Source organism: Coloeus monedula (assembly GCF_965178545.1).
Source record: "Coloeus monedula genome assembly, chromosome: 1".
In the NCBI taxonomy this organism is placed as follows: Eukaryota; Metazoa; Chordata; class Aves; order Passeriformes; family Corvidae; genus Coloeus; species Coloeus monedula.
In genome coordinates, this window is record NC_138781.1 from 23,659,849 (window position 1) to 23,669,743 (window position 9,895).

The window sequence follows — 9,895 nt, forward strand, 5'->3', positions numbered from 1 at the left end:
TACCAGCGGATCCCGTGGGGACAGGCTTTGATGCCCTGCAGCTGAGGGAGCTGAGCCAACCCATTTCTGTCTTCTGCCTTGGTAATCCCCCATGCCAAAATGTAGGTAGGTTTCATACTTGCATCACTGGATTGTGAGTGGATACACTACTACTGAATTTATGGCCTTGTGTTAAGCTTCAGAGTTTTGTGGCCAGCCAACAGTCATTTTGATTAAGGCATTTGAGTTCTAAAGATGAGCACGTAGCCAAGAGCTAAAAGGCACAGAGCATATATAAAATACTGAGTAACACACAGACATGAGGCCTATGCCCTGAGGCACACATTGCAGGACATTTGTGGAGAAGTAGCCCTTAACTTTCACCTGAACTTTACTGTACCAAAACAATACGTACTGGAGAAGGGTTTACACTGGGGCAATGGCTTTGTCGGGAGCAGAATGCTTTCTGGGAAAATGTGATGTGAACACAATGGATAAATAAGTGTGTGGCTCCTTGGCCTCCTTCTAAAATGAGGCTGGGGTTCCTCTCTTGCTGCTGTGCTGTGCTACATGACAATCATCTGAGTCATCCTGGCAGTCTGGATTCACACAAGCCCCAGGATTAGGCCCTTACAGTGTGGTATCTAAGCCAATCCAATAGCTTTGCTTTCATGTAATGCAGCCTTCAACTTTAATATTATACAAAAAGCAAAGCGTTCATTTATTGTAGTTGGTGTTACATTGCATATTATGATTAATAAAGGCCTTAAAAGGTCTTACAGAACTGAGAAAAAATATTAATAGGTGTAGTATTGAAGTTTCAACTGCTTTTTACAGTTACTGAATTAAAAAGACAAAAAAATTATAATTTTATTCTATTTTCACACAGAGTTGGTACATCTGTTAGGAGACTACATACCTCCAAAATTATGGAAGATGAGCATTATGTTCCCAAGCAGAAATACTTTTACAATAGGTAATAGTTGTTAATAGTTCTTGTGTGCTCCCCACTACAGAATCTTGTGGTCGTTGACAACAGAATTTTGTATTTGGCAGTTGTTCCACCCACATGGTCACGCTTACCTTCAGGAAGATTGCATTATTTTTTCTTACTCAGCCCTTCTGGTTGGTGATTTGTTATTCTTGAATTTGGCTTACAGCTTTAGTGAGGTTATTTTTTTTTTCTAGTTTGGTAGCTTCAATCACAAGAACAACTTCATCTCCAGGTGGTTCATGCATCTTTATGAAATGCTTAAGTGCTTCAACATCTGTTTAATGAAACAGAAGTAATATTGGAATCTAGGTTTGATAGGAAGGTTGTTTTAACCTGAAAATATCAAGATTAACCTGTGCAGGGCATTTAGAACAGCAAACCCAGGCATCTGCTTACATATGGCAATTTGGGCTCCTGCAAAATCTTCTGAACTCGTTCATTTAGGGAGAACAGAGCAGGAGTGTTGCTCTTTTCTGATGAAGCAGTCTGGGGGGCACAGTTGCTTTCAGTAGTTCCATCAGTGTCCACGGCCATTGTGTCCACTTCTTTGCTGAAAATCATCACACCTCTCTGCCTTTGTCAGTGTAGAGCACCCTGTTGTAAACTGGCTCTGTCAACTGATCCAGGTTCAGAACACACACATGGTAATTTTTCTGTTAACACAAATCTTCCTCTAGGGGACTTCAGTAGGAATGTTTAATTTTGTCTTCAGATGGTCAAGCCCTTGATAATCCTTTTCCATGTACGTAGTATCTTACATGATTGATGTTCCCTTTCATTCCTATTAGGTTACTTTTGTATAAAATTACATTGTGAGGCTGCGTGTGGCAGTGAATCTGAATTATGTAAGCAGAATTTGGGAACCTGTTCTCTCCCAAGCCAAGATTTCAGTAGGCCATTAAGAATTAAAGCAAAGAGTAACCTGTCCTTTCAATCTGTGTGCCCTTCTCAAGTGTCTATTCCCAAATTGTGGGAATCTACATACAGAGTTTTCCAGTTACGTCTTCTCAAGGAGTTTCTCAGAGCATTCGTGGAGCTCTTTTTCTTAACTGTGTCATAACAGACCACTGCTAGGCAAGGTAAAAGATTTGTCTCTTATTCATGAGAAGTTGATTGGAAACTGTGGTGGAAACTGAAGTAGCTTCAGCAATTATTGTTGGCCAAAACAAAACCAAAAGCAACCACTTCATGCCTGCAGAGTTTGCAGAGCCTGACTATGGCTTAATGGCTCCCTTGGTAAGTGGAAATGGTATGTTGAAACTTAGCATATCCATATAAGGCTATACATAGAAACAAATACTGTGTTTCAATGACAGGTGGCAATGACAGGGACACATTGTAATGTACTTCCTTGGTAGGCTTTCTAGTCAAGCTTAACTCAGCAGCTCCTGAATAAATTGAAACCATCAGAAAAGAAACATCCACCTCGGCTTTTAGTGACCAACAATATTTTTGACACAAAGGTCAAAGGCAGAAAAAAGTAAAAATGTCTCTTCCAGAAAACTACTGGAAAAGTCAGTGCAAGGTCTGGAAAAAATCTATTTAAAAAATCTCTTAACAATTTGGTTTTTCCCATTCAGATTCCTGCCATAAAGGAGTGGCATGTGTGATAGGCTGTTTGTTTCTGACTTCCCCTGCCATGTGAAATATCTTTGAGTGTTAACGGGTACTGTGAGTAAGACCTTCACAAGCAGGGAACTTTCAGTGTATTGCCTTTGATTCCGGCTACAGGAAGAAATACCTGAAAAAAGATAACATTAAAAAGAGATGACATCACAAACAGCTATTCCACAGCCCTCCTTGCACAAGAGTATGTTTAGTGTATGTGACCTCTGACATATCCTAAGCTGAAAAGGGGGGCTGAGGCATTGTTTTTCACAGAATCAGCTGCTGTGGGATGGCAGTTTCTCAGTTGCATTTCTAGCCTGGTTCCTCCAGCTATTTATGATATTAGGTGTACCCAAAGAACCAGTCTATAATATTATTAATGGGAACATTTTCAGCTCTAGAAAGCTGAAAAACACATGGAGATCTCTAAAGAGTTGATTTGGTCTGTGATCCATCCTGACAGCCACAGGGGCAGCTGTGGGATTCAAGCTGCCTCCCTCTGCTAGGCTCAGATGGGGAGGGTCTGAATGCGCACGCTCCCACGGTCTGACAAAGGCACAGATGGTGTCTAAACACAGGCACCACCAGCAATTAGACAATTAGGACAACTTCAATACAGCTAAGAAAAAATGTTATGCACATATCTGTGTGTATCCAAAATACCTGCTTTTTTATGTCACTTTGAAACTGAGCTTTATAAGTGGACCTTCCTTGTAACAATACACTCTATCCATTGTTAAACCTTGTTTTCCATCTTGAAAGAGGACTCAAGAAGTCTGTCTTGCTTCATGCTTTGAAACATCACTACCATCCATCATCACCACATCTTTGGTAAAATGTTTTACTGTTTTGCCTGTGCTGCCACTATTGAATCTTTCACAAACAGCTGTGAGTGTGTTTATAATTTTTCATCAAGTGTGCAGATCATGAATACTGAGACAATAAAATCAGGAAATACTTTAGCCTGAAATACTAGCCAGCACTATTTTGTGGACATTCACAAAACCAAACATTTCGACAGGGAAGAAAAGCAGTTTAAAGTACAGAGAAAAATGTGGAAAAAAATTGGATATGACAAGCAATAATGTCCTTGGTTATGCAGTCCCAATCAGAATAGAATCACTGATCATGCTACGTGTTTTGAACTAATGAAGTTTGCTAAACTCTGGAAAAATTACATTTTGAAATTTTTTGTTTGTTGACATTTTCTTGTTAGCTGCAGCTAAGAAGAACCCTCATTAAAATCACATTACGCATGTTTCTTTATCTAAGTAGGTTGTTACAGTAGCATATTCTCTCTTCTCAGGATCAGAACAATATCTTGTTTACAAAACTTTGAATTCCATTACAATCTACAGAGAAAAAAAATTGGTCTTGAAAAACAAGTTAAGAACTGTTCTTCATAAAATACAGTCAGGGAGTTTCTCTGCATTTTGTTACAGTGCCCAAAATATAAAATCAACTCTTGTTGCCGTAGTTGGACCCACCTGGGTCACAAGACTGAAAATCTGCAGAGATGAAACTGTAAAAGTGCTTCAATGCTGAGAACATATGCTGCTTACAAAATAATAAGGAAAGCATGAAAATCTGAGATCAGTGTTATTGATACCTGCTTTTTAGTTTCTGTAATGCAGCTTTTAATTTTTCAGCTGTTAACTGGAAAGGGTGACTTTCTTTATCAGTCACCTGCAGGAAAAGGAATATCAGCAAGAATAAAAAGATTGAATTTTCAAAGAGGGAACTAATGTTACACAACTTATGTGGCAGATACATCTTGCAGTGCTTGAGGGGAAACATTTGCAAACCAAATTTACTCGTAGTATGACAGACTTAGAGCTGACAAATGTCAGTGCAGAACCATGTCTGCACAAAACAAGTGCAATCCTACACATCTGATGACACCCCCCTCCTGCCACTCTGCAGTCTGAGGAAATGATGGGCTGTCTCAAAAAGCACTACACAGGCCCCATCTCCTCCCTTGGCCTCAGTTTGCAATTTCAGGTTTTTTTGATTGTTCTCTGTAAATGTCAATGTATGTGAATGGCTCAAGCTCCATCTCACCGAAGAAGGGCCTGTGAAGAGGCTGCATTCCACCCTATAGCCTCTTTCGGAATTCTTATCATCATAGTAGGGAGCTGGAATAAGATATCCACTTAAACCCACTAAGAAATGAAATTAACATTTCTCATAAGCATTTCTCCCTCCGCCTGTTTGCCTGTGCCAGCTGCTCAGGGAATGAGGAACAATCTGGGAAGGCTCTGCAGTGGCTCCCAACCATGGCCCCTTAGGACAGACTGACTCTTCTTTCTGCTCCATGATCCAGGGGCCCCGCATCCCTTACGGACAGAGAGGAGCAGCTGCTGTGTCCCATGCCACCCCAGCACTCTGCCTGCTATCAGCACTCTGGCTCCTATCACCCCACTGCAAGAGCTCTGCTTGAGACCCACTGTCTTCACCAAGGTAGGACTCAGTCAGCAGGACCTGTGGTGCTGGACAGCTGCTGGGGAAGGACAAGAAGATCCAATCACTGAAACATGGGAAGAAAGACAGGGGTCAGTGTAGAGCCAGATGCTGCTGTGAGAGACCTTTTTCTCCCCAGGATCTGTAGAAAAACCAAGTTTCAATATGCTGACTTCAAGTGGGTTTTCTCCTACATCTGTGTTTTAAGCCTGTCCCTAATGAAGGACATTTCGATCTTTTAAAAATACAAAAATGTCTTTTAGGCATTTAGAAAATGAGCAGGTTTTTAACTATTGAAAAACAGCCATTAGAAAATTGGCTAAGAGTTAATTCTTGGCAAACACTAAAACAGTAAACCACCAAATAGTTCCTGTTGTAGCCTTAAAGTATCTAAACAAGGTCACGATACTGTAGTTGTAACATTAGTTCAGCAGTGCTTTGGCAATATACAAGCATTATATTAAACTAATACATACTACTAAGAAACAATTTTATTACTATTTCCTGAAACTTGGCAATAATTAAGGAAGTGAAGATTAGCACTGAATCTATAACTAGTTCCTCTGAAGGATCCAATTACTTTCCCAACAGAAAACCAGCATAAAACTTGTGGATGGTTTTAATCCTCCTGGTGCTAATACTGGAATTATACAAATTGGCATTGACGGCATTTTGTGGGTTGCTCCAAAGATTCTTGTTTTTATTCTTTGCTTTTTATTCTACAAAGCTGCTGACCTCTGGAAATAAGGAAAATTGCCCAACACCTGCATGACCATAATAATTTTTGATGTACAAAAATCCAGTGTCAATGTCCACTTATCCACTGGGTCTCCACAAGATCCGTACTGTGCTATAGCTGTGCCTGTATGGGGTACTAATCATTACTGCCGAATCCTAAAAGCTGCTTTTGTGTAAACAATGAAGAAAGAGGTCATATTTTTGTGCTTAGGAGTCCCAGACTGACTTTGCCCCTGACACATCAGTCTTCACTAAATCATTTCAACTAATTCAAACTATTAAAGACTTTTGGAGGCTGGTGTGGGACAGCACTGCTGAGAGATGCAAAACCTGCCCTGGTTACCTAATAGCAGCTGACATTACTCTGCTCCTGTAGGTCATTACAGGAAGGCCACATACATGGAAGTCTTACAAAAATCCTGCCAGCTGTTAGAGTATAGAGAGGATTGATATTTCCCTCTTCTTTTCTGCTAATCTGACTTAGACTTGCAACCTGAACACCAGCAAACTGATTTAACATTTCTTTACCAAGAACTGCCTGAGCATCTGCAAGTATTTAATCCTAGATCTCTTTGCTGCATCACTGCAACTGCAGGCTAAACCTTAGTCAACAGATTTCCATTTCACTGTGTCTATGACAGATTTCTACTGTTTGGGCTGTTTTAGAAACAGGAAAGCTAAAGCAATTGAACCTTAAAGCCAAAATTCTCAAGTGGTGGCTGTAAATGGATTATTCCCAAGTGATGCCTATGAGAAGTGAATCCTTAACTGATATTGAACAATTGTAATCCAGTCTCCCAACTTCATTCCACAGGATTAACTCTGCAAGTATCTGCTGAACTCACACAAGAAACTCTGTTCTGCTTCTGGTCTCTTCAAAGTTCCTCCACTGCTTATGGGTTTATGACTGGTATCTTAACTTCTTGGAAAGTAGGCTTCACTCCCACCCTACTGCATGAGCTTAGGAGCTATTAAATAATAAACAAAGAGTCAAATCCTCATGCAATGATACAGCATGCATGGATCTTACTGTTTTTACAGTAACTAGGAGTTATTACATAAATTAGGCAAGAAGTCAAATTATAAATTATATTAGTAAGATTAAAAAGTCAATTATATCCTTTAATAATTTTATATATATATATATCCACACACATCCCCAGTTAATTTGAGTAAAATAGCCTGTGAGAAAATCAAGTTTATAAAGTGCTTTTGCTTGGAAATAGTATTTTAAAATATTTGTTTGCTTTTAGGCTGGAGAAATTGACTATATTTCCTTAATGCCACAAGAGAGGGATGGAGAAACTCCTGTATGACATTAAATGCAGACATTGGTCCACACAAAATTTAGACTTTTTTGGTGAACTAAAAACCAAAGTACATTTCAAACCTAATATAAATTTAAAAATTCATGTGTTTTAACCAGGCTGTTAACTGTCATGCTTAAAATATTGTCAAGCAGAGTTTTAGCTGGTGACATCATTTATGAAACATAAGGCTAAGTAATTTAAGCCTCAGCAGATGTTGCTTATCTTTTAAATTAATTTCAAATGGGTTGGGAAATCTGTTCCATTTTTTTTCTCTTTGAAAATGGAACAAAGTTTGATTCCTTAAGAAGTTAGACAATCAATCACCTTGTGAATTTTTTACTATACACCAGTGTCTTGGGGTGACCTTATGATGTGTATCCCATATCACTGCCTATGCCCAGAAATTAATTTTTAGGCCTTTCTATGCCTCTAAACTGAGCCTGAGAGGGGGAAGGAAAAAAACTGAGCGAAACTTTGTCAAAGCAGTTTGCAGCTTGTTCAAGGTCACACAGAGACAGCAGGTTTTTTTCCCCAGCTGGGGCAGGGGAGCAAGGAAGCACCCGGCTTGCTGCTTTCCAGTCAGCTTTTGGCCAGTTGTTTCAGTTTCTTGTTCTCCGGAGAGAGACTGAGAGTTGAACTTTTCCTTCTCTGGAATTTCAGATTTTCTCCCTTTTCTACTGGACTGCTTGATTGCTGTAACATCAGAGCACATCAGGAGGACTTTCCACCGGGCACAGAGGGCCTGGCCCTGGGCCAAGCCCCAGCTCCGAGCTCGAAAAGACTCGAACACTTTCCCAGGTTTTTCCTCTACAGCGTAAGATTTTACCATTTAACATTATTTTCCTTTCCTGTGTGTTTGTTAAATAAATAGTTTTATCTTCTTCACTTTCCTTCAAGGAAAATTTATTTTTTTTTCCCGAACCTGGTGGGGGAGGGGTGGTTGTGCCTTCTCTCAGAGGATGTATCTCTAAATTTGGCCAAACCAGAACAACCAGAAATACTGTTTCCCAGAGAATAAATGTGATTTATGGCAGAATGCCATTAACAGTAAAAGGACCCAACACATTGGATGGGATTTAATGTGCCCCAATGTCCCCAGTTCTTGGAAAAGCAAGTCTGTAAGATTTTCATAATTAGGAATTAACATTCAGACATATAAGCCTCTCAAGTAGAGTTAATTGCACCAGTTAAACCAGGATTTAACAGAATTGACCTGCTAGGTCACTTTTTTCCCCCCTAAGAAACTGTTTCCAGGCAATACTCCATCCAGAATAGCAGATCACTTCGAAACAGGTACATTTTTCCAAAGGATTGTTTGAAAAAAATACCAGCTAACCAGCTGAAAGAAGATAGCTTCAAACATAAAATCAGTTTTAAGAAAAATTATTGGCTAGTAGTGGCAACCAGGTTCCTATTAACAAATTGAAATAAGCCCTTGCACATTGGAAACAGGATTATCGTTTACACCATTAATAGTTAACACCTTTTTCAGAAGTTCCTCAACTATGGAGAAAGACTGGTAGGCAGTTGAGGAAAGATCAGTGACAACTGACAATGTTGGTGACAAAAAAGCTACCTCGGGTTATCAAACCTTTTTAAGGGCTGTAGTATATACCCAGAAAAACTGACATCATTATCCCTTAAGTGAGGTAGGAGTGACAGGAGAACTAGTAGGGAGACACAGGATTTGTTCATCTTCAGGCTGCTGGTTCACAGAGCTTGTTTGGTTCTTGGTGGAGGAGACTAGAAAACAGGTTCAAACATGACATACATTGTTTGTCTGCCTGTGGTATCATCATGAGCCACTGCAGCTAAATCCTACTGCCCTACAGAATGTGAAACAAATGTCATCAACCCCTCTTCTCTCTCTTGGAGCGCTTCTCCCTACCAGGCCTTGTGCAAGAGTCTCCACAGACCACCTGATGCTCATTGCACAACACGAACAAAAGGGATTATCCTCCTCTGAGCTGCAGGCTTAATGGTCCTTGTATATCAGATTTAGGTCTATAGCAGAGTTTAGCTAGGCTTCATTTACATTCTCTCCTACCTTTCAAGGTGAGATGTCAATATAATTCAGAATGTAACCAAAAGATCACCTAACAGCAGGTAGTTATTCAGTGACCTCCTTGGATCACATGAACTTGCCCTCAGCATCATCCAGGTTACTTATACAGGGGAATGTCTGAACTAACACACTGATGGAATTCCTTGCATGGAGGAAGGAGGAACACCAGAGCTTTGGAACCTAGGCTTCCCGGGTTTTAAGAACATTTTCCATGACAGTGTAGTACATCATTTTGGTTGACGACTGATAAGACCTTGGCACACAGCAAACCCTTCTTTTTAACTTTGCAATATAATACTTGGCACTGAAGTACAGTATTCTAATTAAATGACTCCCAGTGTGAGGACAGTACAATAATCTATGGAATGGTCTTTGCGACCATCATGATTAGCCTGCGACTGGTCCTTTCAGATTTAAGTATCAGTGCATTATGAGATTATCAATACTAGGAAGGTTAAATAATTTCCATTTTTAATGAATTTTGTACAACCATTATCTAGACCTTACTTGAAGAACAGATGCTGCTGCTAATTTTGGCTAATCTGGATGCTTTTGTAATAGCTGGAAATTCCTTTACCAAGCAAAAAAGATGTAATAAACCACAATGTTCTTTAAATAATTTTGACAAGGACAGAGCTAGAAGACCTCCTTCTTATAGAGGTGCTGGGTGTAGAAAAGTACCTTTGCCTGAAGAATTATTAAGCCAGTAGGTGAAAGAGTAAGTGCAAAGCTCCTATTAGT